The following is a 22,709-nucleotide window of genomic DNA, read 5'->3' on the forward strand; positions in this document are numbered from 1 at the left end:
GTGAAACGCCGTCCACACATAGCCAATCAATGTAAGTCCTTGGAACCAAATCGAAAACCAAATTCAAATCGCGAAGTAGAATTAGTGTCGCCGACGTAACTCGTGAAGCCGTAACATCGGGGAAAAATAAGGATAACTATAGTCGGAGAAAGAGTATCGCCTAACTAAGGCCCAAACTATCAGACTCAAGTCTGCTACACCAGTCTACAGGGATCTAAGTCGGCCGAGCGACGTCAGGGCAAAACTAAGGCCTATTGGATCCGAATAATGTATTTCTAAGGCAAGCCCTAGTCAAACCTAAACTAAGGCCCAACATGCTTCAAATAAACAATAATTAAGCATGCAAGTACTCCACATAGTGAGGAGGGTCCGTTAATAATACAAAGCATTCTCACAGTTACCCGATAATTCCCGAAATAGGCCGAAAACATGATTTCTTAACACCTATGCAAGATTCAATGACTACCCAACCCAAATCCCAACTAATCAACATGCATTCACATTCTCGAGCTCAATCTAAGAGAAGGAAACCGTAGCCTACCTGTAGGCCGATCACACGCGCTCCAAAACCACTCCTTCGGAGTTTTCCCTTTCCGAACGTCCTCGAAACTCTGCCCCGCTATCAAAACTACAGTCACAACGTTAATACGGTCGTTTAGACACCAAAATCACAACAAACGGAGACGGGTCAATTTTGGAGTCAAAACGGGAATCGTGGGACCCGCGCAGGAAATTCTGAAATTAACCCCAAAAGTGGGTCCTAACCATTTTTCCCAGCTCATGTCCCAAAATGGAACACAATTCGGGGCTCGGGAACAACACAATATCAACATACAACCAAAACCCAAATTTTCTCAAAAATTAGAAATGGACAGCAGTTGAATCAGCGTATTTACCAAAAATGAGCGGTCTACAGTAAAATATGACAATAGCACAATGTTCTCCTCGAAAAACCACTCAAGATAGCCTCAAAAATCACCAAAATCGGATCTAAAATGGCTAAGAAAACAAGTCTAAAAAATTTCCAAAATCAAACTCACAAAAAGAGGTCTGGCAGCAGGTATTTTTCGAAAATTACCTCAAACGGGGACTCCAAATCACTATCCGAGCTCACCAACACGTTGTCCTCGAAAAATCTCACAACTTTGCCTTTTGGATCGCCCAAATCGGTTGAGAGATGAGAGAGTTATGAGGGTTTGAAATTTGGGAAATGTTGCTGATTTTCTGCAATTTATTGCAGAAAATCTGCAACATTTCCAAAACTTAAAATTCCGACGGGGTGCTCCGAACTCGTTCGGAACCCTGTGCACGTAAACGACATATGCAACCATACCAAATTTGATATTCCAGACTCAACGGCGCAGTCGAAATTTCCATCAGAGGTCATTTCGATAAAAAGTGGGTCCCACTTCCAAAAGCCATTTTAAGTCAAAACCCACAAAAGGGCTCGGAAAGATATCGAAAACCTCCAGACACAAAAGAAGGGTCAATCTAGACCAAAATCGACATTCCGAAGCTAACCACGCTGACGGAATTTTCATCCGAGCGCGTTTACTCAGAATGTTGACCAAAGTCAAACCTAAGCCAAATTTTAAAGGCTAAAACGCCTAATCGCACCGACTCACACTGAAAACCTCGGGAGTCATGTCGACCATGCTACTAGCCTAAAATGACCCTTCCGGAGCTGATGGAATCGTCAGAATAAGATTCCGATGTCATCTTCTTGAACTTTTGATCGAAAATGATCGTTCAAGGTTTATAAGCTCCAAAACACAAAAACTCGCACCAAGACCAAACGAACGACCAGGTGACCGAACTGTCAGTCCCAGCAAGTCATAAATGACTCGGGGTCGCTATAGGAACGCTCTAAACGACACACAGAAGGCAAGACACAGAAATGACCAAGAGGGTCATTACACATGCACGCAGTAAGTTATGAATGAAGAGTTGTCCCTTATGGGTAGACTTAGAAGTGATGAGTTATGAAGATTACATCATAAGAGGAAGAGTGTGTTGTAGCTAGAAAGGAGTTAGTGATGAAGTGTTATTGTGTAGAAAATGACAGGTGCGAGTGTTGAAAAAGAAAGCAGAGTATTCATGAGGTGTTAGATCTAAGTTAGGCTTATGATTTTGAGGGAGGTCCCATAACATTCAAAGTGGTATAGAATTATTGGGCCTTGATGTATAGTGAATGAGTGAATAGTACTCAAGCTATGAAGGGAAATGTGATAGTAAATTGAGAGTATGAATACTAAGAGGTGAAGTTTGACTATTGGTCATAAGGTCCTAGTGGACGAGTGTTCCAAAAATTTGTGCATAGTAGTGGTGAGTTTGTATAGTAGGCGAGCAATCATATTGATATTTGGGTTTAGTCATAAACATTAAGTTTGAATTTGAGATGAGTGTTATGATCAAAGGAATGGCAACATGAGAGCGATGATGTTAGTCTTGAGATTTGATCTAGTAGACTTGACCTAGAGTAGGTGAGGAATTGAGATGTTGATACAATGAATGTGAGTAGTACAAGTGAGCAACCCTAACCTTTAGATAAGGGCAATGAAGTGTGAATAAGTCACCAGTGTAACGAGAGCATTAAGAGATGTACCGAGAGAGTATGTAATCAGAAGATGTTAAGAGAAGCACCTTAGAAAGAGGTCTTAGTACCGCTTATAGAGAGTTTGGTAGGCATGAGATAAATTTCTCCCAAGTGTTAGATTAAAAGAAGAGGTAGACCATTTAGAGATGATGGAATATGTCCATAGCCTTCAAGTGTTAGCTTTAGACTTAAGGGGGAAATGGTGTTTCGAAGTATCAAGGTGGATTGTGGAATTGATTTCAAGGATAATTGAGATGATTACCTATCTTGCAAGAAGTTGTTTACAACGATAGTTAACATTCTAGCATCCATATGGCTCGTTATGATGCTTTTTATGGGAGGGGATGTAGATCTCTTTTTGGATGGTTTGAAGTTGAAGAAGCAAGGTTGATAGATCCAAAGTTAGTTCATCAAGCTATAGAGAAGGCGAAAGTGATTCAAGAGAGGTTAAAAAGCACAGAGTAGTCAAGAATCCTACAATGATGTTAGGAGGAAGGCGTTAGAGTCTGAAGTAGATGATTGGGTATGTTTGGAAGTTTCAACCATGAAAGGAAAGGAGTCATGAGGAGGTTCCTGTTCAGATTTTAGATCGCCAATTTCGCAAGTTGAGAATGAAAGAGGTAGCCTGAGTCAAGGTCCTTTAGAGGAACAAATTTGTTAAGAAAGCTATTTGGGAAGCCGAAAAGGACATGAAGAAGAGATATCCACATCTCTTTGAATTCGAAGGAAGTGTAGATCAAGGTACTAATCTCCTTCTTAGTGTTCTTTGAATTATAGTGAGCATGTAGTTGTTGTTGGTGTTTGCATGGTTGCTTGTTGGGTGTTTGAGTTTGATTTACACCCTTAGCCTAGTAAGAGTCATCTCATTCGAGGACGAATGTTCCCAAGGGGGAGATATTGTAACATCCGGCAATGTGAAATAATTGAAGAGACTTAGAATTGAAAATTTTCATTTTTGGAAAGAATTTTTGGCCAACTTTGAGCAGTCGTAACTCATAGCTCAGGATGTGTTAGGAGTATTTCCAGTTATGGTTGCGAAGCTTGTGGAATGATCTTTCCAACGCCACCGAGTTTGCTCGATTTCGAGTTTGTATGAGTGAGATATGGCCATTTAAAGTTGGGCAGTTTGCAGGGAATCCGTCCGGAAATTTTAAGGGCATTTTGGTCTTTTCACTAACCAATTCTTTTGGTTATATTAGTGTTGGACTGGCTTTTAGATCAGTTTTACCATTTTAAAAGAGTTAGAGTTAGGGTTCTTGAGAGAGAAGGAGGAGAAGAAGAGAAGAAGAAGGAGATCAAGGAGTTTCCGTCAAAGATCGTCGTGGTATCGTCGGGGGTGATCCCTATTAAGGTATGTGAGCTTTTAGTGTTGGGTGATCCTTTCCCCCAAACGCCAAACTCGTTTTATTTTCGACAAAAGATTGATTGTGTTTGTTGAAGTTGTTGGTTGTATTTGTTGAAGTTTGTGGTTGTGTTGGTTGAAGTTTGTGGTTGTGTTGTTGAAGTTTCTTGTTGGCTTGGTGTATGTTTCCAGTGGTGTTTTTGAGTTGAATCTATGGTATATTGAGGGTTTTAATGATTCGAAGTGATTTTGGGAAGAAACCATTCGATTTTAGGTGAAATAAGATGAGAAAATGAGAAAATGAACTTGTTGAAATTTCTGGGTTGGGGGCCTGGCGCGACGCGCCTACCAGAGCGCCCCAAACTCACCTCTAAAGTTTAGGGGCTGGCGCCCCGCGCCACCCATGGCGCCAGGGTCACTTGCCCCATCTTTTTGTCGTCGGTTGCCCCGTTTGAGCTCATTTAAAGTGCGCATTCACTCCTTTTCGATTCCAACTACTCTAAGCTACTTCTAAGCACCTAAAAGTCATTCCTAACATGATCAAAATCTTGAATTCATAATTCAAACTCAAGGTAGATTTGAGAGTTATGTTTTGAGAATTCTTTCAAATATTCTAAGGAAATCCCTTTGAGTCTTTGTGATGAGTCGTCTACAATTTCTATTAACTTGTTTCAAGACTCGAGCAAGTGATTAAGAAAGTGAGAAGTGTCGTAAACATGAGATCATTACCCTTGAATCCATATTCCAAATCAAGTTGAGTTAGGATCCAATTCAAGTGAAGTTAGTTTCCAATTCAAGTGAAGTTAGTTTCCAATTCAAGTGAAATTAGATTCCAATTCAAGTGAAGTTAGTTTCCAATTCAAGTGAAGTTAGATTCCAATTCAAGTGAAGTTAGTTTCCAATTCAAGTGAAGTTAGTTTCCAAGTCAAGTAAAATTAGAAGTCAAGCTTAGAAGTTAAGTAAGTCCAAGCAAGTCTTCAAAGTTTTTCAAGAGTCTTCATTAAACATTTTAACTTCATTCTAAGGCTCAAGTTCCAAGTTAAGTATAGAGTTTCAAGTCAAGCAAATAGTCTCAAGTTCCAAGTTAAGTAAAGAGTAAAGAGCATACAGTTTCAAGTCGAGTAAAGAGTATCGAGTTTCAAGTCAAGTCAAGAGTTTCCAGTTAAGTCAGGAGTTTCGAGTTAAGTCAAGAGTCAAGAGTCAAGTGCATTTCTCAAAAGTAATTAGGGAACTAAGTATTTCCCAAAGAAGGTTATAAGTGTTTTCACATTTAAGTTGAGAGGAAACTGAGATTTCCAAAAAGGTTTTGAGAAGTTTGAGCATTATCTCTTTTAAAAAGAAAAGATGAGTTTTGCAAAAGAGTTTCTAAAATATGATTAGTATGACAAATCGAGTATGTCATCAATGTTTAAACAGTATGGTCTCTAGATATACCATCAATGTTTAAGCAGTATGAATATCCCAAGTCATCAATGATCATATTAAAAAAATATGGTTTTGATTTGTTCTTTTTAGAAAGAGTTTTCAAGTGCCTTCGGGCTAAGTTTTGAGTAATTATCTCAACTAAAGAAAGATGTGTTTAAAACACTTATGAGCTAAAGTATTTTTGGGAGTAGTCTTGAGCACCAAATTGGGGACACGAGTTCATATTAACTCAACTCTCCATAAGAACCATGTAGCCAAACATGGGATTTCTCGGATCATACTTTTTAGATGATCACGAAAGTTAAGCTAGTGGATCCATTAAGCAAAAGTTAAAGTAAGGTCCTATATCGATGGCAAGGTATAGGATGGTCTTTGGGCAACGTGAGGTAAAACGTTGTATCACTACTTATACATGTAGTGGTGGCTGTCGGTTAGAGAACTCTCATAGTAGAAAGAGCTTGGTTCCTCGATAAGTTCTGCTTAGTATGGATGGGGGTATGAGACTTCATTCATGAATTGCACAAGTAGACTTTGAGAGGAAGCATGGTATTTTCATGATACTATAAATATGATTTTTACGTCATATTTTAAATAGTTTTACAAGCTATATATATATATATATATATTGTATGTGTCTCATTGCTTTATATTGAGTTCAGTTATCCATGAGTTGAACAGAGCCAAGGTAAGTTCTCTTTTGTATCCCTTTCAAGCTTAAGTGGTTGTTTAGCGGTCCAGCTCGCATACTCGTACATTCCATGTACTGATGCCAGTTGGCTTGCATCGTCTTATGATGCAGACGCAGGTACCCAAGATCAGCATTCAGCACACCCGTTGATCCAGTTGAGCACTCCACAGTCAGTGGTGAGCCTCCTTGCATTTTCGGAGGACTCGGTTATTTGTGTTCTTAAGTTTTGTTTTATTAGGATGTTGCGGGATCCGTCCCAACATCCATCTCAGTATTTTAGAGGCTTTATAGACAGTCAGTCAGTTAGTTTTGAGTGTCTCATCTATGTATATATGTAAATATTCTATTTTGAGATGTGAGTTGCCTTTGTGGCCAGATTTTATAAGTTAAGTTATTTTGTAACCTTGCATTTGCATTGAGTTATTCTGTTGAGTTATGTTTCCGCTGAGTTAAGAAAGCCAGGCCAAGGGTTCGCTTGGGGCCAGCAATGGTCTCCGAGTGCCGGTCCCGCTCTGGGTGTAGGCTCGGGGCATGACATGAGTATAGGCTTTCAACCTAAGAATCCTTTCTATGTGAGAAAACCTTTCATATCATGGTCGTAAGTGTTTTATGAGAATGACCTTTCAATAAACACAACAACAACATTAGCATTTCATTCTCAAAGCACACTTAAAGTGTTTACATAGGTTTCATAAGATTATGCATAAACTCATACTTTGCCCTTTCAAGGTTCAAAGCTACTTTCAATCACCAAATCTATAATTCTAACATTAGATAGGTATTTTATCATATATTCATGTAATTCTATTACTTCATGCTTTAGATCACAAAACTTCACTTTCATAATCGACAACCCATATTATGAGATCACAATTTGGAAAACATGGGGGTTTGCATGGATTCATAAGGGAAACATCATAAAAGCATTGTAAATCATCAATTCATGCATATTTAGATATAATCAAACTACTAAGATCAATCATCAAAAGAACACATGGTGTTAGAGGAAAACCCTAGCTAATTAGGTAATTCTACTATTTGAAATAAAGGAAATTTGGGGACTCCATGGGTGGAAGGAACCCATGGATGAAAGCTAACATACCCAATTGGCTATATTCAATGGAGAATTTGGATCCTTAGCTTGAAACCCTAGGTGAAATCTTCTTCTTTTTCTTCAAGTTCTAGAGAGAGAATATTTGAGAGAAGGTTTTCTTTTTCTTTTGGGATTTAGGAAGAATGAATTAAGTGGGGTGAATTTGGGGGTAAAAGGCTTATATAGGGGTTCTAATTAAATATAGGCAAAATGACATAGTATAGGAACTAATTAATTAGGAAAAGACCCAACTGCCCCTAAAAATAACTGCCAGATGACCATTCACGGACCCTAGTCAACGGACCGTGGTCTGACCTACAGTCCGTCTTGGTGAACCGTCGTTGGTCATCAGAGACCATGATTTTGGGGTTTGAACCACAGTCCGTAGGTCGAGTCGTGGTCCTGGACCTACTTAGGCAAGGTGGCCAACCAACGGACGTCACCTACGGTCCGTGGGTCCACCTACGGACTGTATGTGGTCCTCGTAGGTGGCACCTGCAGATTCTGAGATTTTGGTTCATTAACACTTTTCGGATACGGGGTATTACAGATTGGTGGCATCTCCAGAGATAGAAATGGAGATTTCAACTTTGCCTTCCATGGAGTATTTAGAGCACAAGCTCTATGTACACAGAATCTATGGCTGCAAAATTTGGCTTGATTGCTTGCATTGATAATGGTCTTAACAACTTCAACTTGGAAATGGACTCTCTAGTAATTGTGAACATGTTGAATAACAAGGAAACTCGCAACAGGAAGTTGAAAATATTATTGCTGATATCACTCAAAGGAACACGAATGTCAGTGTTGAAATAATCCCTGTTTTAGGGAAGCTAACCTCATTGTTGACTTTCTGGCTAAACTTGCCTTAACTAGTGGAAACAGAACCTTCTATACCTTCCTTCAACACTTCCGAGTGAGGTTAAAGGTTTACTTCAACTAGACAAATGGCAACTCCCCACCATGAGAAGAAAATATGAGAAGAACAATTTTTTTGTTAGCTAATTCTTTTCACTAACGGTCTTGTAGAAAAGGATGTATAGTTTGATCATTTTCTCACCTCCACTGGTGGTTTTTCTGTGTAGATATTATAGTTGGAGGTTTGGTTCATGTCCCCCTCCAACTTTGTATCTTTTTGGGAATTAATGGACATGATTGGGGTCAAGCCTAACCCCCACACCAATGACTTACAACCATTGGTGATGGCTTTTGGGGGGAAAACAAAACATCATCTCCTTGGTGAAGAACCCAACCTAATGCTAATTGAGTTTCTCATAGTATGCTAAAAATTCTCCGGTTTGAACCTAGGGGAACTTTATAGATCAAGCCAGCAAAATAATAAATTAATGTTGCAGTTGAATAGATTTAAAAAAATTCATTGATGCAAACATCAAACTGACTATATAGTTTGGGGAGCAAATTTTTTGTCATTTTAACACAATACTAAAGAGGTCTTAGTTTTTTTTTTTTAAAAAAAAAATAATCAAATTTATCCTTGCTCTAATATATACCTTCTCAACTTTGTGATTTAGAGTGAATATACCCTTTGTTGAAAAAGTAATGTATCTATACCCTCGATGTACATGTAATAAATGGTGAATATTTATCCTTTGACATAAATGGTGAATATTTATCCTTTGACATAAATGTGCCATTTAACTTGACCTCATTTCACATTTATACCCTCCAACTTTGGGTGTTGAACAAGTAGACACATGAGTCATATGTGACATAGTACACAGAGGACTCAATTTGCCATGCAGTATGCCACATAGGACGTGTGTGTCTATTTGTTCAACTTTGTACAAGTTTAAGTGTCTATTTGTGCACACTAATTTGTCATGTAGGATGCCACATAAGATGCGTGTCTATTTGTTCAACTTTGTACAAGTTTAAGTGTCTATTTGTGCACATCCAAAGTAAGAGGGCATAAATGTAAAGTGAGACCAAATTAAGGAGCATATTTATGTATTATTCTCATCCTTTTTGTTAACAGACTAATGGGGAGGGGATTATAAGGTGGGGAATCGAGCCCTGACCAACAAGGCGAAAATTTATGTTGCTAACCAGCTGAGCCACTAGGATCCCACAATCATACAATCAGCATCATCATATATTATTAAAAGTGAGAACAATTTAAGTCAAAAGTTGAATTACAAAAATACCCCTTACCTATTAATTTATTTTCTTAAAATCATTTTTAAAATTTATTTTTCTATTTAAAATCAACTTCATAACTATACATCTTTATTTTCCTAACTTATCATCATATTATCATAAATAAATAATAAATAATAAAATAATAATATTTTCTTTTATTAAAAGTGGAAAGCTCCAAAATTTAAAGTTGGATTGTCATTTTACTCCTATACTAAATAAAAAAGTAAGAAATATTTTATTAATCAAATATTAAATAGTAATCATAAATTAATTTGTCATTTTTCCTTGACATAACAAAAGGAGAAATAAAACTTCTATTAAATTAGTAAATAGTGTATATATATATATATATATATATATATATATATATATATATAAGTGGAACCATAATATTTTAAAAATTGATTATCAAAATGTCCATAAAATATTGAATGACATTAATATCCTTCAATCAAATGTTATTCCTACGATAATATTGTACAAGAATATAAATATACACTTAGTTCAAGGCATTAGGCTATTGAATATATATACACGAAAATACCCATTAATATTTTTTCATTTATTTAACTCCTATTTATGTTATATTTTTTTTGCTAAAAAGTAAATCTATCTTCTAATAAATACAAATAATAATATAGCAAATGGATAAACTAGATAAATCAAAAGACATGGAGTTATGTGTATTCAATTTTTGTAAATGTTTTATCTTTTGATTCCTAATGTAAAAAGTAAAACATCTCTTCGTAGTAATAAACATATGGAGAATTTTAAAAGTTGTTTGGTATATTCAATGTGGAGTAAGCTCTTTGATCAATTCAATACAATATATTCATTTACTAAATGCTATATATTCTGTATATATAGTGAGAAATCATAAGACAACTATTCCAATTCAGCAAATTGTTAGATTATCAATCCTACTTTGTGTAGGCGACATTTTCTCATATTTATTTTCTATTTGTGTCTCTCTTTTCTACTTTTGTTTATGTTCTCTATTTAATCTATTCATATTATAAGTTATTGTCTTTAATTCGACCTATTCACATATGTTTTCTGATAAGTTGAAAGTTCATCTTACTTGGGTAGGTAAACATGTGAATCATAGTTATTTCACCTTTTGCAACATAGAATTTGTTATGCAAATATCAAATTAGGTAAGATTACTTTCTTTTTAAGTATAACTTTTTGGAGTATCATGAAACTGTATATTCTTGTTTGTGTAAATTTTGGTTAGGAATCAATTTACATATGTTGTGCCGTAATTTTCCTAACCTTTAGAAAAATCACTTTTTGAAATGTTCTAAGTACAAAACAATTTGAGAAAAATACTTAGAAAGAGTCGCCACTTAATTTTTTTAAAGAAATTAAGAAAACTTATAATTTTCAAAGATTTAAACAGAAAAAATCATNAAAGTCAGAAATTTTGAATAGTTTGATATTTTAAGAAGCTCGATGATTAATTTATATTGTGAAGGTTCAAAATTGGGTGTCAACAACATAATTTAACTAATATTTTTTTGTTAAATTCACAGATGACAAAACTAATAATTTTGAATTAGGGAAAGGATATACGCACCTATAATAATTATGATTTATATACATCGATCAAATATTTTAGCAATTATTATTTTAATCACTAATAATAACTATTTTTTTGTAGGTGTACACCACAAAATTGACAATGATCCACTAACTATCATATACATCGAATTTATGTGTAATTTTTACAAAACACAATTCACATTCGACAACAACTTCTTGATCTATATGTGACTATAAAAAGGTGGATGCTAGAGTTTCTTAGAAATAAGGCAAAAATTTTAGAACATGAAATTGAACCAATAAGAGACACTTAAATGATGTGTTGTGACATATTAAAAAAAAACTTTTATCAAGTTGAATACTTGTTAAAAAATTTACATAATTAAAATTGTTCGAATATTTCTTTTGAAATTTATTTGATAGCAATAATATTCTACATGATGTACCTTGTACTGATAATAATCTTGATTGAATAGACTCACCATTCATTGATTTGAGCTTGTATATTTTCTCTTCAATTATGCTATGCAAGTTATCGCACAATGATCATCTACTAGTCATCTTAAGGAGGACATAGATTGATCAAATTTCTATATAATTTTTGCAAAACACTACTCTCATTCGACAACAACTTCTTAATACGTATGCATATGTGAAAAGGTGGAGACTACAAAGGTGAAAAAGACTATAAAAAACTTAAGACAGGAGATATTTTGAAATCACACTTGACATTTAATTTATGAGTTATGACATATTAAACAAAAGAAACGTTTATCAAATTGAATACTTGATATATTATAAGAATTTCATAATTGAAGTTATTGGTTTGAGCTTGTATATTTCTCTTTAATTTTTGTGCAACTTATCACACCTTTATTAAAATATTTTCAAATTAAGTTATTGTACTTAATTAGCATGGGATACATGAATAACATACATATATATTATCGTTATAATAACTCCACACAACTTAGCATGCGACACACATACTACGCACGTGTCCAAGACTAGTTTCTAAAAAACCTTTACCATATACTTTGAGGAGAGATGGCTATTGATATTCTTAATGAGTTAGAGAGTTCATACACAGCTGTATACCTGCCACTAATAAAGGCATAAATTAGTAATGCATTAATTAATTCTAATCTTATACATAGGTGTTTGTGCCATTTAAAAACGTAACTATTCATTTAAAATACAAGTATTGACTTTTTGGTAGCATTTAGATCCACTCCATCATATATGAGTTAATCTGTTCCTTTTGTTGTTAGATCTGTCTTTCTCCTACTGCAATCTTTATCAGGTATTTTTCAATCTCTAAGTTCTTAAATTGATATATATAACTTATAAGAGCTGAATTACTCCATTTTACTTTTACCTAGTTATGGTTTTGTGTACGTAAATGCTATGTGCGAATAAGTTTTTACCAATAAACTTCATGGTTCTAAAACTACAAATTCAAACAAATATTATGAATATGGTTTTGATGTATATAAATGTAGTACATTTATGATTGTCATGTATGAAAAACTATGGCACTGAGAAACACTTGTGTTTTAATTTCTTATATGATGTTAGATAATAACAAATGGATATCACACATAATAATTATAGTTTTAACTCTGTTGAACCAGCCAAAAAAGTTTTTTATTTTTGTTTTCCTCTTTAAATTTCTATTTTTTTAATTAAAAAAATCAACGAATTTAAGGATGGTGCTTGAAGTTCAAAAACTGATCTGCTCAAAAGCAGATGGCTGGTTATATGTCTTTATTGATACAAATTGGGGGTAGGGAAATTGAACAGTCATCCAACCAACTAAGCTACTAACCGTGCTCTCCTTTCACGCACACTTTTTTTTATTCATCATTGGGAATGCATTAGTTGTTTTTTTATACTACTCTTTTATCCAACGGAACTTGTCCACTAATGACTTTGCACATTTCTTAAGAAATTATAAATAAAATGGTAATTTTACCGTATCACCCTTTGAATATAATAGATACAATGCCTAGAAAAATGTAATAAGAAAATGACTATAATTAATGACAAGGGTAAATTAGGAACGAAGAATAAAATTATCTATTGATTTCATAAAGTGGACAAGTATTGTTGGATATCCAAAATAGTATAGTGAACAACTATTGTTAGACGGAGAGTAATAAATAGGGAAAAAACTCAAATATGTCATTCAACTTTGAGAAAAAAGGTTCATTTATGTCATTCATTAATAGTTGGGTTCAATGACATATTTGAGTTTTTTTTACATTATTGTTAACTCAAACACAATTTTAAAGACCTTTTATGTGAGTTTTTAATAGTTCATACTCATCATTATGGGGTACACGTGCAATACATGTGCCCATGTACAAGTATATTATAATATCTAAGTGTTAGTTAAAGCAAGTATTGTGAACTTGAAAATTGTAAGGAAAATGATTCCTTTTATAAGTGAGGAAAATCATTTCCCCTTTTTAGATGAAACTCGACTTCTATCACAGTTTAGACACACATTAGATGTGCTTGAGATGTAAAAATAAGCGATTTTAAGTTGATGCTTCATTTTCCATTTCTAATTTTAAGTTGATGCTTCATTTTCCATTTCTATTGGTTAAGTTATGGGTAGAATAATTATAATGACCATCTTGTTAGAGCCAAGCTTTGGGGATACGCATCGTCGAGCTCAAAAGTGTAGTGAACTTGTATAATGTATTGACTTATTTTTTTTCATTTTCACTATTCCTATGTATGATTCAACTAGATGCTTGTCAGCCTAAATGCTCTTATCGGTCCGCCCTCCATCATTAGCGTCACATATTTGATATTAGTTTCCTTTTGTTAAAAAAAAAAGACTTAGTTGAGTGGACCATATGAAAGTTGAGTGAAATGTGATTTTCTGAGATAATACCCACCATTTGTTAGATGAAATGGTACATAAAATGTATTATCTTTCACAAGCATTAACATAGCTACAAACATTGAAAGACATGAATAAAAATGTTGTTGATGAACCTAATTCCAAGAGTTGGTGAACTTGCAGAAATTTTTCAACAAAAAATGGCTCAAAATGAAATTGAGGAAATGTTAGATCTTCGAAGAAGGATCAAGAGTGGAGGTAATATGAGTAGCTTCAAGATTGATCAAATTGAGAAACTTGAAATGGTGTTAAGAGTTTTTAAAAACTTTATGAAGTATCATCATGTTCTTTTGCCTGATTCCTTAGTCAAACTCACAAAGAAGGCCAAATTGACTATGAAAATGCTTCAACTGTTATTTAGGAGAATTCCAAAGGTACAGAAAGCTAACCATAATCTGGAAAGGCTAGAATCATATTTGTTGGAATTCTTTGAAGGTAAAACCAGTTTAAGTTATAATTATGAGAAGAATGATTTTGGTCTCTCGAAATATATGGATTGCCTCGGAAATAATCTAAATGATGTATTGATGATGTTACTGGAAGGGGTTATGTCTGACTCTCCTGAAGAAAAACTTGCAATACACAGATTTATAAAGCAACTGAAAATTGTTCAAAAGAAAATGAGTTTTTTGAGATACTTATATGCCACAGAGATAAATGGTAATGTCAACGAAGAGAAGCTGGAATGTTTGGAGACTCAAATTCAGTTCATGGCTAATAATGTGGTACAACTTTGTCATGCTGTTTCAGTTACCGTTGTTGCTGATTTTGTAAATGATAAGGATGAGTTTGACAGATATGAGTATGATATCTTTAATAAACCGCCCTATCTATTATGCTTGATTTTGTTAGTAGAGTTGGAAATGAAAAATATTTTTCTCAGTGAACTAAAAGCTTCAAAGTTTGCTCAATCAAGAACTTTCACGGGCAAGAAATTACCCAAAGGATTTTCACATCATCTTCATAGTCTGCTGATGTATCTCAGGAACAAGAAGCTTGAGATCTTTCCTAATAACATCTCTGCTCAAAATATTGATGTGGCAATAGAGTTCATGTTGGTTTTCCTTGATGCTGATGTGTCAAATCATGTTATTAGCGGTAAATGGTTGAATGAGGTTATGGAAAAGGCTGGAGCTATAGCAGGTGATGTTCTATATGTAGTTCAAAAGCTTCTTCCTAGCTCTTTAAACAAAGATGACAGTAGCAAAATAAGTCTTAGCTCGATAAAGATATTGGAGAAAACTAAAGATCTAAATGAACAAGTGGAGACTTATTACAAATCCTTAAAATTTACTCCATCTCAGTTCCCCACTTCTGGTGGATTGAGATTTCTGGATTCTCTTTTAAGGAAACTGAATGAGACGTCGAAATCTAAATCTGGTTTAGATTTCCTAATGAAACCTCTTTTAGGTAATTTGGAGGAAGAACTATCAGTTCTTACATCCATTTTAGAGAAGGAGTTGTCATCTTTATCATCCATTTTCATAGGTGTCGCAAAGGTGCATCATGAACATAAAATTCTTAAAGATCTTCATAGACAGACCATCAATTTGGCAAATGAAGCTGAGGTTGCCATTGACTCTATTCTTTCTAAATATAATGTTTTTTTGCATATATTTTGCTCACTTCCTACAATCTTAAAAGAGATCAAGCAAATTAATGTGGAGGTGATTGAGATGGGGCCGGTGGACGTTGCTCACTATGTGGTAGAGCCATCTAAACATCTTCCAACTCGACATAGCAATCCTGTGAGTGATGAGGATATAGTGGGTTTTGAGAGAGCAACAGAAAAACTAATTCAATATCTAACTCGAGGGAGAAGTGAGCTAGATGTCATCCCTATTGTTGGGATGGGAGGACAAGGTAAAACAACTTGTGCTAGAATGTTGTATGATAATCGCATCATTATTTCTCATTTCGATGTTCGAGCATGGTGCACTGTTTCCCAAACATATAATCGGAGAGAGCTATTACAAGATATTTTTAGTCAAGTTACTGATTCCGAGGACAAGGGAGATAAGGATGATGTTCTTGCTGACATGTTGAGGAAAAACTTAATAGGAAAGAGATATATCATTGTCTTGGATGATATGTGGGATGGTATGGCATGGGAGGACTTAAGGCTTTCTTTTCCAGACGTTGGAAATAGAAGCAGAATAATAGTTACAACTCGACTTGAAAAAGTGGGTGAGCAAGTCATGCACTATATTGATCCTTATCATCTTCCATCCCTCACAACAAAAGAGAGTTGCCAATTGTTGCAAAGAAAAGTGTTTCAAAAGGAAGATTGTCCGCCTGAACTACAAGATGTGAGTCAAGCAGTTGCAGAAAAATGCAAAGGATTGCCTCTAGTGGTCGTCTTGTTAGCTGGAATAATCAAAAAAAGGAAAATGGAAGAATCTTGGTGGAATGAGGTGAAAGATGCTTTATTTGACTATCTTGATCTTGAGTTTGAAGATTATAGTCTGGCGACTATGCAGTTGAGTTTTGATAACTTACCCCATTGTTTAAAGCCTTGTCTACTTTATATGGGGATGTTTCCGGAGGACACAAGAATTCCAGTGTCTAAACTGATAAGTGTATGGACTGCAGAAGGATTCATGCAAAACATTGAATCAGCCGAAGATTACTTGATGGATCTTATTAGCAGTAATGTGGTAATGGTTTCAAAGAAAAGTTATGATGGAAAAGTCAAAATCTGTCAGGTTCATGATGCAGTGCGTCACTTTTGCTTGGAGAGGAGTAGAGAAGAAAATTTTATGCTGGCAGTGAAGGGGCATGCTAGCTAGTTTCAGCCTGTGGACTGGAAGGGAAGTCGAGTGAGCTTCAGTTTCAGCGAAGAGCATTCCAAGTTTGGATCGCTGGGCTCCAAAACACGGAAGCCTTTCCAGCAACACTTGAGGTCACTGATAACGACAAATGGAGGGATATTTTATAATTGGAATCCCTTCTGTCAGATTAGTGAATTGCGGCTTGTTAAGGTCTTGGATTTGAGTTCTCATAGAGTGGATCGTTTTTCGTCGGCTACATTGAAACCACTAAATCACCTGAAGTACCTTGCAGTTTGGGCAGATAAATTCTATTTTCATCCAGAATCACATCTGCCCCATATAGAAACTTTAATTTTGAAGAATTTGATCCGTGAAGTAGTGTTACCAGCGTCTTTTTGGGAAATGAAAAAATTATGGCATGTTGAGATCAGGGGATCTTTTGTTGTGAAGAATAATGCTGAATTTGATAAGCATGGACTCTTTGAAGGATCCTCTAAATTGGAAAATTTGAGGTATTCAAGGCGAGTTGCTATTGATGAAACTGACAGTGTGGATGTGTTAGTAAGTCGGTGTCCTAATCTTCAACAACTTCACATCACTTTTGAGGACAATTACCCTTCTGCCAAATTGGAGGATCTTACCCACCTTCGAATACTTCACCTTTCCTTTAGGTGGTCCGACTGTCCATCCGTGTTACAGTTGCCTTTAAATTTAAAGAAGTTGGTACTATCCGGGCTTCTTATAGAAAGCACTATTCCCTTCATTGCTGGACCATCAAGCCTGGAGTATCTCCAATTACAAAATCTGTATTTTCCTCGATCAAAAGAGTGGTGCCTTGGAGATATTACTTTCCCTAATCTAAAGTTGTTGAAACTGGTGAACTTAGATATCTCAAGGTGGGATGCATCGGAGGAATCCTTTCCCCTGCTTGAAACACTTGTTATACGAAGGTGTGAGAGGCTCGAGGAGATCCCCCTTGGCTTTGCAGATATTTCAACACTGAAACAGATTATGTTGATTAGGTGTAAGAACAACGCTCTGGAGGCTTCAGCTGTGAAAATTAAGGAAGAAGTCGAAGCGATTGAAGGATGCGACCGTATTGATATCACTACCCAAGTAAGTATAAATTAACTCCTATGTTGTGTTTTTCAGTATCTATATGCATCTAATGTGCAAACAATATGTTCAATACATTAGGTGTGGGAAGGAGTATAAGGCGGTTGTGAATCAAGTATGTGCCTCTAACCACAACCAGGGGCGAACTTATGTACTAATTTTGGGTCACCCGAACCCGTGATCATCCGACTAAACTCGATATATTACTTCTATAATTATTAAAGAATATATTAAATTAAAACTTGTTGAACCCGTTCTCAAAATGGCTGGATGGTTCACTGGTACCACTGCAAGATTTCAACTCACAGGTCGCAGGTTCGATCCCAGGCAGCCCCAATTCGCTTCAATTTATTTTTATTAACTAAAAACACATTTTTCATTAAAAAAGAAAAAAAAGAAGCTAAATTCTGAAAGTTTAAAAGTCAAAAGACTTCAAAAGTTTCCTTCCCACACACTTTCCAAGTTCCAACAATATTTTTCTTCTCTCTTCAAATTTGTTTTCTATTTTCCACACAAAGAAGAAGCTCCAAGTCTCCAACTTCAAGTCAAGAATTTAGAGAAATCATCATCATCAAAGTTTAAGGTAATTTTAGTTTATGATTTCTCTTTTTAATAAACAAACTAACAAGATAAATATATANTTATTTTTTATTGTGAAAGATATGCGATTCTCTTATTTTATTTTAAATTTGCTAGTTAAATTTGTGACTAAGTTGAATAGCATTGGTGAAGAATTTTTGAATGGATGTTTAGTTTGTAAGATAGAGCGGAAGATATTTGAAAATGTAAGTAATGATGCTATTATAGATCGTTTTCAAAATATGAAGTCTCGTCGAGTACAATTGTAAACTGATGATATTTTTTGTGGTAATGTAATTTTTATGTATTGCTCGCTTAGTTATTGTTATTATAAATTTTTTGATATTATCTTTAAAGCAATGGTGCACCCGTATTCTTAAAATCCTGGATTCGCCTCTGACCACAACAATGGTATTGTTTCGATTTTTTTCTATTTGATGCTTGCTTTCCCTTAATTGCTCTCAAATTCACGAGGATTTGTTTGAATGTGACTACTGCAGCAAGTTGTTTTTCTAAAGTGAATTGGATGATGAGCATTCCTGTATGAAATGCAAGGGCTTCTGTGTTAGATTTCACATAGTGCATTTTTGGAGGATCCGATTTGGGTGGAACAATATTTTTGGGAAGCTAGATAGATATCACCTGTCACATCAAATACTAATACACAAACAGATATTTCTTATTACAACTCTCTCCTTTTTGCTCTCTTTGTAACTCGAACCCCATAACTTCAGGATTAGAGGTGAAACAGTCAGTTCCCTCTTATCCTCATTTACATATTTAAGCTACCTCTGAATATAACTTTTTTTCAGATCATTTACATTTGATATTGAAATAAATGCGTAATTATGCATTTAGATTACATGTTTTGTGTCAAAGAAAGAGAAATTCCATTTACAAGGATGATAATAATAGGAAGATTAATTATTTGTTTAGATAACCTTAAAACATCTGATCGAAGATCCAACAGTTTAACTACACTACTACTGTCATATACACTCTCAGTTCTATTTTATTTGACATTACTTTTTTATTTCTTCGTTTTAAGAAAAATAACATAGCTACCAACATGTGAGGATTAGCATTGGCTTATATATCTACCAACATGTCTGTCACACATGGTGATCATGATATTGTGGCCTTTGCTTTTTTTTTTTTTTTGTTTTTTGGAAAACATTCATAATAAATGGAATAATAAAAAATTATATAGAGCAGCTTAATCAGTAGTCTTGTTAAGCAAATTTACAAACCAAATGTATACTAACAATCCAGTTTTACATACAAGAGTCAAAAGATGGTAGAAATTACCTTATCATAACAGGTTTAAACTAAACACCGATGGTTGTTGTAAAGGAAATCCAGGGGAAGCTAGCTGTTAGAGGTAATATTATAAGTAAGTATGATTCGACACTTATTTTGGTATCTGTACTTGTTAAAGAATGACAAAAGTCCCACATCGGTGGTTAATGAGATGGGTGGACTCCTTATAAGGCTTGGACAATCCTCCTCTCTTTGAGCTAGGTTTTGGGGTGTGAATTAGGCCTAAGACCTAATTTAACATGGTATCAGAGCAGGGCCCGTCTCATTATAGATGGGTGGACTCCTTATAAGGCTTGGACAATCCTCCTCTCTTTGAGCTAGCTTTTGGGACGTGAGTTAGGCCTAAGACCTAATTTAACAGTACTAACAACAGGGCTGACTGTTCAGTACTGTGTAAAGGGTTTCGATGGTGTGTTCAAAATCATATATATATGTTGGATGTGATCATTGAAACTGATTCTTTCTTTTCATTATTATTGCTTTCGTTAGTCGTTGTCGATTTAGACACATTAATGGAGTTTTTTCACCTTTTCCTTTTCTATGCAATAATAATGCAGAGCTCAACTCAAATTATTGACAGACATCGATTAAGCTGAAAGAACGATTTCAAGAAAAAAGAGAACTGAAAATGGGCAATAATTATACTAAACCATAAGAGAAGCTTATTTGCAAAAATACAATTTATTAATTTTGAAATTTCGAGCTAATCACAAAATATGAAACAAATAGTAAATATGAACTCCATAATTGCATCTAAAGCACGGGAATTAAGAAGCAAAAAAATTGAAATGTTTATAGCTACTTAGTACTAGATTTTAGTAATGAAGGATTGACGCGGCCTACCTTTTTGACACTACCATAAAAAAAAGTAACTTTTAGTGGTAATAAATATACATATTAGTAAAGAGTACTAAAGTTTTACCTGTATTAGTTAATTATCATTGAATCCAATGTCATTATAGGCTTTAGAGACATTCACAAAGAATGTTAATTGTCTCTAAAAATACATATTCAACAATAGTTAAGCTATTACCGTTAATTAATTGCCGCTAAAAATTATTTTTGGTGTAGTGTGAATGACACAGAAAAGAAACCACTTTTTGTAAGAATAACAAACAGGAGAGCCAAATCTCCAAATTAGTTACTCTCTTTAGTTAATTTCATCCCAAGAAACAACCATTATATATTTATTTATCTTACTATACAATCTTTCAAATAAACAAACAGACTTACATATATGTATTTATAGTACATTAGTTACCTACTATTTATTGCGATATTCTTGGAACCTCATTCTTGATCAAGAATTAGTCTTCTCCTCCATAGCCGTGTGAAGCATATTGCAATAGACTTTCACGTTGTCCACCACCATATCGAAAACAACAGGGTTCGTGTTGTACATGTCTATGATGCCGATCAAATAGCTGACACTTTTATCTAATTGGACCACATACAATAGTTTGTCGTCATTCGATATTTGAAGAAAGACATTCAATTAATACAATAAATATTCCTTACACAAACTAATTAACTTAATAATACTCTCACTTTTATATTATGTTTGGCTCCGAAAATATATCATGTAGAAATTAATAGAAGTGAAATGAAAATTATTATACCAGGAAAAGAAAGAAGTTACAGGATTGTGCTATTTTGCGAGAGGTACATTGAGCTGATACTAAAATTGCCATGATAAATTGTCCCTCTTCATCTATAACTTTTCTCCCAACCCCTGCTTTCTCATTGCTCTGGTTGAAACTTCCATCTAGTTTAGTTTCAGGCAAAATGAGCTACATTCCAAACTATACAGGTCAAAAGTTCAGGCAAATATAATTGAACTTCAATCATTTAAATTTCAGGCAATGCATGTCTAAAATTATTCTGGAGTGGATAAACTTGTAAATTATGCCCTACATGTGTGGCTTAAATGATGATCCCAAAATCAGATATATGTTCATTTCGACCGCTATTGTTAATCATTTGAAATACACACACAGAATTTCGCTGTTTGACGACTGCAAAAGTACTCAGGATGTAGTCGGAAAAAAGAGTTTTGATGACCTCCCGACTATTTTTGAGTAGTCGGCATATTGAACGTTGTAAGATATTTGCTGACTATACTAGTTGGACTTTGTCGATTATCATAGTTAGAAGAGAAGATTTGGTGTTGTGCCCACCAATATAACTTAATTTAGTTCATAGCCATCCCATTTCTTTTTGATTTATTTTGTAGGTTTACTTGAAGAAAAAGTCAAAAAGTGGGGTAGGCTTGTGGGGTCAGAGGCCTTTTTAACACTTTAAAAACTTGGGGGATAAAATATAAGTTTTGAAAAATCATTTTCTTCCCAACACTTCAAATATTAAATAAATTTAATCCTTCCAAAAATAAAGTACAATCCCAATATAATTTTTTTTTTAATATTTTGGGTTATCAGAAAACCCTTTTTCCGATGAAACCTCAGAACTTTGTTCTCCAATGTGGCGTTTGATCTTCTATATACTAGCGTTATCGATTTTGTAAACCTCCATAAAATATCTTTCTCCAAGAATCAACCTTTCCACTCTTCTATTCTTGAAACCATAAACAAACGTAAGATCCCATAATAGTTCCTGAAGATTTCAAACGAAGTGAATCGGGTCTATTTGTTCAATCTTCTTCCCCAAGTTCAGTTGAATCTTGTTCAATCTTCTTCCTCTTAGGTAAGTTTCATCATCGTATTTCCAGTAGGGGTGTGCATTCGGTTTTTCGGTTTGGTTTTACACTATTCGGTTTGGATTTTCGGCTTTTGGTTTTGTAAAAGTGTAACCCAATCCGATCCAAAATAAATTTGGTTTGGTTTGGTTTTCCTCTATTCGGTTCGGTTTTTTTCGGTTTGGTTATTCTGTTATGTCAATAATTAATAACATATATAACCAAAGTAATAATATTTAATCCCTTAAATATACTTTCTAATATAAATCATAAGTAAAACTTAAAATACAATACTTATAAGTATACCTATTATAGATGTAATTCAAACATAAAATATAAACGTAATCATCATGAAAGGCAATAACCAAAAAGGGACAAAAGTGGTTAACTCCAACTTAATTCTAAGCCTAAACATTATATATATATATATATATAAAAAAAAATTCGGTTTTTCGGTTTTTATTTTTT

At 34.5% G+C, this 22,709-nt stretch overlaps 1 protein-coding gene and 1 pseudogene across 1 annotated transcript in view; one reads left to right on the top strand and one right to left on the bottom strand.

Annotated features, from left to right (window-relative positions):
* LOC125872570 (CBL-interacting protein kinase 18-like) overlaps positions 1 to 22,709 on the bottom strand; it is a 504,282-nt gene that overhangs the window by 421,301 nt on the left and 60,272 nt on the right. The window lies entirely within an intron of this gene.
* On the top strand, positions 13,428 to 17,680 carry LOC125872560 (putative late blight resistance protein homolog R1A-3; annotated as a pseudogene).

This window comes from Solanum stenotomum, chromosome 8 (assembly GCF_019186545.1).
Source record: "Solanum stenotomum isolate F172 chromosome 8, ASM1918654v1, whole genome shotgun sequence".
Classification (NCBI taxonomy): domain Eukaryota; kingdom Viridiplantae; phylum Streptophyta; class Magnoliopsida; order Solanales; family Solanaceae; genus Solanum; species Solanum stenotomum.